This window comes from Cavia porcellus, unplaced genomic scaffold (genome assembly GCF_034190915.1).
Source record: "Cavia porcellus strain 051 isolate PalLab524CR breed Dunkin Hartley unplaced genomic scaffold, mCavPor4.1 scaffold_14, whole genome shotgun sequence".
NCBI classification, from domain to species: Eukaryota; Metazoa; Chordata; class Mammalia; order Rodentia; family Caviidae; genus Cavia; species Cavia porcellus.
Window position 1 is genome coordinate 50,740,951 of NW_026947497.1, and position 7,728 is coordinate 50,748,678.

The 7,728-nt window shown below is 45.1% G+C and overlaps 1 long non-coding RNA gene across 1 annotated transcript; it reads left to right on the forward strand.

Moving 5' to 3' along the window:
* The first annotated feature begins 2,559 nt into the window (after positions 1-2,559).
* Positions 2,560-7,515, forward strand: LOC134478720 (uncharacterized). Its single transcript, XR_010051505.1, has 2 exons — positions 2,560-5,186; positions 6,464-7,515. It is a non-coding gene; the product is annotated as an uncharacterized LOC134478720 (long non-coding RNA).
* Positions 7,516-7,728: the final 213 nt, after the last annotated feature.

A 7,728-nucleotide genomic window follows, 5' to 3' on the forward strand; every position in this document is an offset into this window, starting at 1 on the left:
CTCATGGAGGTCCAAACAGTATCCGTGGTACAGAAGTCATAATTCAAAAATCTCCATTCTGGGGCATGGCTGTAGATTCAGCTTTCCAGCCTGCATACACCCTTTAAACAATGTTTTAATACTTCAAGACCATTTAAAATATGTATTGTATTTCCCTCACAATTGCCTTCCCATTGATACACATTTCTTTGGCAAATACAGGGCTCCAGCTTGTATCATTTTCTTCCTGTCTAAAAATGTTTTTTTTAAAACATTGCATATAATGCAAATAAGCTAAGAAAAATCCTGTTAGTATTTATTAATGTGAAATGCCTTTAATTCACATTTACTTTTGAGTATTATTCTTGCTTGGAAAAAAATCTAAGATAAACACTTTTTTCTTTCAACACTTCAAAGGGGCAACATCACTGTCTTGATTTGTATATTTTCTTAGGATCAGTGAGCAGCTATTTACATTTTTTACTTTTCCACTGACTACTTTTAATGTTCTCTTTATTACTCATTTCCAAAAATTTCATTACCTTATGGCTTTTTGTGTTTTGTTTTTCTCTTGTTTAACCTGTCTATGGTAAATTGAGATTTTTGGAATTATGAATTGTAACTTTCCCTGAAACTTGGAAAGATTTTGGTTACTTTGTCTTCAAATATATTATTCCTGTCATTAAATTTTTTAATAATTTCACAGGTCACTGATGATGTATTCTTTCTGTTTTAAGTCTCATTTGTTTCCATTATTCATTTTTGAGGCTTCTAATAAGTGGCACTTTCTGCTGCAGTCCCCACAGGTGTCCCACTTCAGCAAGGCTCTTGGTTGCTGTTTCTGTGCCATGGCCCAGTGACTGCTTGTAGGATGAAATCTGGGACAATCAAATGACAGCCTCTCCTCATTTGTTCCCATTCTTTCTGGAATCACAGTCAGGCACTCACAAGTGTCCGCCATCTTGGAAAGAGATGTTACCTATGAAAAGACAGATGTGTGTTCAGCTGTTGGGATGAAACTAATCACTTTGCAAATCTTTTTACTCTTTCATAATCAAAAGTAGCATCCAAAAAACTAGACAGGACTTTCACAGGCATGGATTTCAAATCCTAGATTTCGACACCTCAAGGAAGATGTAATAAAATGTCCTCTGTGTCAGGGCATGGGAAAAGCTCATGAGTTGCCTCATCAGATGGCACAGAAAATCCCACACCGAGCAGCACCAGTGTCCACAAGTCTGTGACAGTGAAGCATAAAAATGAAAAGAGCCTTCCTTCCTGCAGCCTCCACCCTTCTTTCTAACTGCCGGTGTCCACTCCTTTGAGGTTTTATTGCCAGACAGAGCTAAGGAGTGGCTTCTCCACACAGATTACTAAATTCTAGACACTCTCGGCCTCTCTAAAATTACACAGGAACCATGTTCTGTCAAGAAATCTTTCATTTTATTGCAGGTGACAACTATTTGGTTTTTCTCTGCTCAGTAAATATTTTTGAAAAACAAAATTGAGTTGCTGCCACATCAATACAGCAAAATATCTGAAGCCCAGGATGAAGGCAAGGCAGCATAGCTCCTTTTCACACAATGCAGCTGCTAGTATAATGGGAAGTGCTCCTCCTAGCCAGCAACTTCAGTGGCTTAGTTGCCCAGGTCATGATTCCTGTTCTAGTTCCTGTTGCTCCCATCTGTTAGAAATGGCCGGTCCCTGTGATGCACATTGTATCAACCAACCCCCAACTGACAAGCCATTCTGCCTCTGCACTTCCTGCTTGCTTATCCTAATAAGCTCTAGACCACCAGAGATCAGGGCCTGATCATAAATAAATCTGCCTTCAAGTCCTGGGTGTCCCTTTGGTGCACCTGCTTCCCATCTCACTAGGAAGGGGTGAAGAAGGCAGAGATCGTGACTGCGAATTGCACTGAAGTTCCCTTTGGTATCCTTTATCACCAGGCTCTCGGAGACTTTAAGGTCCTCATGAATTTGTCTGCTTTTCACTAAGGCAAAAAGTGGGATAGCCAGAGAGTAGAGGGTACCCAGGGTAAAGGTTGGGCTGGAATCCCCAAGGAAGGAGATGAGTCTCAAGAGAAAGAAAAAGAAATGGCACTGCTAATGCCTGGTAATATTAAAGTAAGAAAAGGTATGAAAAAAGACCAAAAAATGAAGGAGCAATGTGCCGAAAAGGAATTCACCTGTGTGTACATTCACATCACAGTGAATTTTATCACATCAACATATTAGACTCCATTTAGCCATAATTTGATCCCAAACAGTTTTATAAACAATGAAACCAGGATTTAAAATTTTATGGCATAATAACAGTCTGAGAATATACAAGGCAAATCAACAAAAAGAGATCTACCTTCACCTATAATTTTATTTTAAAGATATAATTAAGATAATTTGGCATTAATTCAGGAGTAAACAAATAGGTCAATAGAATAAAGAAAGCATGTGTTTAGAATTGTTTGTATAATAGTGTTACCATTACCCAAATCAGTGAGTTGCTTTTCAGTAAATGTTATTGAAATGCTAAGTTTTCAGTATGGAATAAGATAATATTAAATCCCTATAAAATACTACACAAAAATAAATGCCACGTTAAAATCATACTGGAGGAGCTGGGATGTAGCACCGTGGGTTAGCTTCTCAGAGAAGTCCCAAACTTGAGTTGGGAGCCTGACTTTTGTCTTCTCACATAAACCAGTTACTGCATACAAAGATTTCTTCGAAGAGAGAACTGAATCTTGAAAATGACAGCTCCCTTTGGCTGAATAATCTCTTAGTTTTGAGTGAGAGACTGAGCAGTAGGGTTCAGGAGGAGAATTCCAGCAGCTGGGAGTTTGTCCTTCAGGGAGAATCTGGGCTATACGTCATGGCATCCCTCTGTGAAGATAAAGCCCTGTATAACAAGTGGAGGCAGAAGAAGGAAATGTGATGAGGACACCTTTACGATGTGGGGTACTGAAGAATTTCTTAAGAGAGTAAAAAGTTGCAATGATAAAGAGCAGGATCCTTGGTTGAACCGCATCAAAGTGGAAAACAGGAAGGAGATGCTAAGTAGCACAGATGAATAATAAAGATGATTAACATGAAACAGACTTGAAAAAATACACATACAGAGTGTTTTACAGAGGCCTCACATATAGAATATTCAACAAATCACACCACTTAGAAAACAATATAAAGGTTAAATATGCAAAATACATTGAAAGCAATTTGCACATGGGTCAATGTGCTGGTCAAGGAACAACCAAATTTTTAACATTACAAATTGAGAAAAAAGTGAGATCAAAGCAAAGTGAAATAAAACTCCACTTTGCTTGGAGCTAAGTGGCAAAAACTAGAGGACATCTAGAGTTGGCACTGGCGTAGGAAAAGAAAAACTGCTTCCTTGGTGTTAACACCTGCATAGTGGGGATATGTACACAAACACTTCGGGACCCACACATCAGTGTTTATGGGAGTGCACGTAACAAAAAGTGTCCCATTATATTTGGGCTGATAAGGAATCTTCTGTGTGCAAATTTAACTGAAAAATATTTTTCTTAGCAATATTTCGATAATAAAAACAAACAGATGAAAAAGCCTAATGGTTATCCACTGGGAAATAAATGAAGGCTGATGTAAGCACAGAGTGGCGTGCCTGGTGGGAGTCCCTGCCACTCCAGGCCTCTGTGTACTGGAAGAAGTGGGTCTTACTGATCCTCCATCTGACCTAGTACAGAAGAAGCCCCAAGACTCAGCCTGTTCCAAGTGAGAGCCTACGTGCACCCCCACTTCCTCCTCCCACATTCCACTCAAGCAGCGCCTTGGCCCTGCCTCACGCTGTCCCCTGACAGCCTCGGAGCTCACCTCATTGAGCCCAGACCTGCCTGGCTTCATCCTCTGCATTCCCATATCCCGCATGTTCTCTCTGTATAATATGCTCAGCATCTGACACAATGCGCATTTATGACTGTGTCTGTCTGTCTGACTGTCTCTCTCTCTGTGATTAACATATAAACCACAAACGGAGATTAGCTTTTACTTTTTGTCAACCTGTAGGCTTAACACTACAAATACGCAAAGCACTATGGACTCAAAAATGCAGCTGCTTCTCAGGATCCGTGGGGACTGGGCCCAGGGCCTGCTCACATACCAGAACTGAGGATGCTCAAGTCTTTTGCATAAAATGCATAACATTTGCATTTAACTTACCCACATTCACTTGTCTACTTTCAGTCATTCCTAGACTATCTAATCCAGTGTGCATGATGTGTAAATAGTTGTTATACTGTATTGTTTAGGGAATAATAACAAGGAAAAAAGTCTGCATAGACTTAGTACAGATGCAAGGATTACAGATCTAATTACATTTTCCATCAGTAGTCGGCTGACACTACAGATAGGGAGAGTCCACTGTGTGTACAGAATGAATGAACAAGGAGAGTTTTCAAAGCAAACTGTAAAATGTAACATATAATATAATACAGCTCACATAAACCTTTTAAAACATTCAGAATAATACTGCCTACAAGCTGTTTAAACATTTTTTTAAACAGACAGACCAGAAAAATGTATTATAATTTCCTGGTAGTGATTGTCTTTGAGAAGACAATGATTATAATGGCTTTGAGGAAGAAAAAGAGCCTTCACTATTATCACCAATGTTGGGAGCCGCGTCTGTGATAGCTCGCCTTGCGCGGCGGACGTGCGGCCTGTGGTAAAGAGCAAAGCCTGAGGTAGATTACCCCTCCCATCGAATATGTTAGTTTCCTGCTTACCGCGTAAACAACCCGCTCAACAATATAGTCTGCCTGGCAACTGATGATGTTAGCCAATCAGCTTGCCTTGCTTACTTTAACATGATTGGACACTGTACCCGTATATATACCGGTGCCACCCCTGGGCGGAAGAAGAAGCCAGGTAGAAGCCCAGAAGTAAAAGCCCAAAAGGAGCCGCGGAGAGCGGACCGGTAGAGGCTTTGGGGCAGACTGAAGCACAAAAGGAGCCGCGGGGAGCGGACCAGAGGAGGCTTCAGCTGGGAGAACCCAGGGCAGGCTGTACGGAGAAGGAAAATAAAAAGAAAAGGTTGTCCACTGCCAGACTTTGTCGTGTGTCCTTCCTGCCGGCCGGGAGTGGACATCGACATTTGGAGGCCCGCCCGGGGACTGATCACCCCCGAGACGTGGAAGTGGACAACGCTCCAGTACAGAGCTGCGAGACAGGTGAGTTGGGGATAAGCCTGGGCTCTGGGTGGCGCGCACCTACAGGGCTTTTAGACTCCCCTCAGGCTCACGCGTAAGTGGCGGATTCCTTGGGCCTCACGCGGTGAGTAACATATTAAAAGATGGGAAACATGTTAGGTAGCAACACTAAGAGCGAGGGTGGTTGTGGAGAAAGCTCTCAAGAGCTTACAAAAGTACGCAGGGTATCTGAGCAGGCCCAGTCAGGGAGCTCCCGAGAGGGGTCCGTCAAGGGGAACAAGGATGCTAAGGAGGAGGACGGGGCTCTAGCCTCGGAGTCGTCTGACTCCGAGGACGAGGGAAAGTTGAATGGCAAGGAGGCCAAAGAGACCAGCTGTCAGGAGCCTAAATCGCTCAATAAGGAGTCGCAGGGTTCTTTTCCAGCGTTGCCCCGCGAATTGCGCTCTGCTCAACCTGGTCTGCGGAGGAGTAGAGAGCTCCTGAGCGCTCCCCGGCGCGAGAGGGAGGCGAAGCCTTCCGCCCCACCTTGGGGGCCGTTTCCGGAGGCGATTCCTCGCCACGAGGCGGCCGCCTGGGAGCTCTCTCCCCTTTCGCCAGAACAGGAAGTGATGCACGGGCCCCCATTTTCCGCCCAATCACGGCCGCTGTCTTATGCTCCGCCGCCGGCGGGTCGGTATTTTTACAGGCGGCTTTGGCAGGGGGGACGCTTGTCTCATGAGGTACATCCACCTGGGATAGATAGTGGCCCCTACGGGATATTTCCTGTACAAGTAGCTATGGGCCAGGGACGCAATGTATGGGAGCCTTTTGAGATAAAGCAGATTAGAGAACTTAAAAATGCAGTTACAACCTTTGGGCCGACTGCGCCTTACACCATTGCCATGCTGGAGAATCTGTCTTCTGGGCCCCTCACCCCCGCGGACTGGATTCAGCTGGCAAAGGCGTGTCTGCCCTCGGGCAGTTACCTGGATTGGCGAGCCTGGTACACAGAGTTCTCTGCCGAGCAGGCTGAGAAAAACGCCGGTCGAGGAAATGGGAGCTGGGGATTTAGCTTAGCGGCATAAGCGCCTGCCTTGTAAGCAGGCAATCGCCAGTTCGATCCCTGGTACCAATAAAAAAAAAAAAAAAAAAAAAAAAAAAAACGAAAAAGATAAAAATAAAAAATAAAAAATAAAAAACAAAAAGGGGGAGTAAGCCAAGGCCTGCCTCCAAAGGCGCGGTTATCTATGGCATGACAATGGATGGGCCCGGATCCAGTGGTCAGCTGGAACCGAGGCGCGGTTTGTGTTTTCCCACAGGAACCGGGACGAGAACCACTGTGGATACCAGAGAGACTGACACGGGCAACAAAGCCCTCGACTGAAGATCAGACCTGCCCTACTGGAGATCCATCACAGACCAACCAATAAGATGAATAGAAATAGCGGTAGCCCGAAATGGACAAGAAGATCCTCAGGCATATGCATGGCTTGCTCAATTGGCCCACGACCGAGTCTAGATATGGCGGGCATCCCTCATTCTCCTCCATAAGGTGACAATACACAGCAGGGTAGGTGAGTCAATGACGGGTAAGAGCGTGCCTCCCCAGCACGACTCGACCTAAGCCAGGCCCTACCCCATCCTGCACGTAAGCCGCTGGACTGTTAGATGCTGCCCAGGTCTAAATTTCTCTCCGAGGGGATTTCTTTACGGAGAGGAAATGAGTGCAAGCTTGTGTGCATCCAGGTTCCGTCCAGTTTGTGCCTGGCCCTAGAAAAAGGACGAGGGCCTCAGGGCCTTGGCAGACCATGGCATGGCCAACCAGGGTCTAAGCCAAGGACCTACGGTGGACCTACACATAGGGCATAAGCCTCTGCACCCAGTCCAGGAAGGGCTACGATGCGCACATTCATAAAAAATAAAATAGGGGGAGATGTTGGGAGCCGCGTCTGTGATAGCTCGCCTTGCGCGGCGGACGTGCGGCCTGTGGTAAAGAGCAAAGCCTGAGGTAGATTACCCCTCCCATCGAATATGTTAGTTTCCTGCTTACCGCGTAAACAACCCGCTCAACAATATAGTCTGCCTGGCAACTGATGATGTTAGCCAATCAGCTTGCCTTGCTTACTTTAACATGATTGGACACTGTACCCGTATATATACCGGTGCCACCCCTGGGCGGAAGAAGAAGCCAGGTAGAAGCCCAGAAGTAAAAGCCCAAAAGGAGCCGCGGAGAGCGGACCGGTAGAGGCTTTGGGGCAGACTGAAGCACAAAAGGAGCCGCGGGGAGCGGACCAGAGGAGGCTTCAGCTGGGAGAACCCAGGGCAGGCTGTACGGAGAAGGAAAATAAAAAGAAAAGGTTGTCCACTGCCAGACTTTGTCGTGTGTCCTTCCTGCCGGCCGGGAGTGGACATCGACACACCAATATGATTTTTTTCTGTTTAAAAACTCATAAATAATTACCACAAAATTTTATTTTAAGATTTCATCCATGATTCAGAAAAATTATAATTTGCCAGCATTTGTGAGGAGATGGGGTAATGTCCTACAGATGTCACAGGCCGTGCGCTGTCCCTTGATGTAGTT